This window comes from Rattus rattus, chromosome 9 (assembly GCF_011064425.1).
Source record: "Rattus rattus isolate New Zealand chromosome 9, Rrattus_CSIRO_v1, whole genome shotgun sequence".
NCBI classification, from domain to species: Eukaryota; Metazoa; Chordata; class Mammalia; order Rodentia; family Muridae; genus Rattus; species Rattus rattus.
The window spans coordinates 90,245,550-90,246,574 of record NC_046162.1 but is presented as its reverse complement, the minus strand read 5'-3'; positions in this window follow the sequence as shown (position 1 = coordinate 90,246,574).

The window sequence follows — 1,025 nt, the reverse complement described above, 5'->3', positions numbered from 1 at the left end:
AGGGCTGGAGAGATGGCTCAGTGGTTGAAAGCATTGGCTGCTTGTCCAGAGGTCCTGAGTTCAATTCCCAGCAACCACATGGTGGCTCACAACCATCTGTAATGGGATATGGCGCCCTCTTCTGGCTTGCAGGCAGAACACTACATAATTTAAAAAAAAATGAGAGAGAGGGAGACAGAGAGACAGAGGCAGACCTTGGAGCTGGATTGATGGCTCAATAGTTAAGAGCCCTGGCTACTCTTGCAGAGGACCAGGTTCAATTCCCAGCACCCACATGGCAGCTTACAATTGTCTGTAACTCCAGTTCCAGGGGATCAGACACCCTCACACCAATACATAAAATAATTTTAAAAAAGAAGCCACTGGGGTTGGGGATTTAGCTCAGTGGCCCTGGGTTGGTCCCCAGCTCTGAAAAAAAAAAAGAAGAAAAAAAAAAAAAAAAAAAAAGGGGGGTGGGGGATTTAGGTCAGTGGGAGAGCCCTTGGCAAGGAAGCGCATGGCCTTGGGTTCGGTCCCCAGCTCTGAAAAAAAAAAACCAAAAAAAAAAAAAAAAAAAAAAGCCACTGTAAAAGACATAATTGCTGTTGGAGGAACTAGGCTCTGGATGTATATTAGATAGCAGTGTTGTAAGACTGTAACAATCATGATGTTTGTACAGAATGTTCCAGTTCTTCGGGACACAGACCGAAGTAAAATGTGGCGATGTCCATGGTCAATTTTTAAATGGTTCAACTGAAAAAAAAATCAGTATATGTATATATGTACACGAATGGAATACGTGTGTGTGTGTGTGTGTGTGTGTGTACATTTCTATAGCTATATACAGAGAGCATACCACCGATGAATCTGGATGAAATGTAAATTGGACATTTATTTTCCTACTTGTGAACATTTTATATAGATTTGAGTTTTCATATTAAAACATTGATAAAACACCCAGACTTCACTCTTCAGAGTCAATGGTTTTTCTTTAAGAATCCAATATTGGGCTGGAGAGATGGCTCAGCAGTTAAGAGACCCAAGCA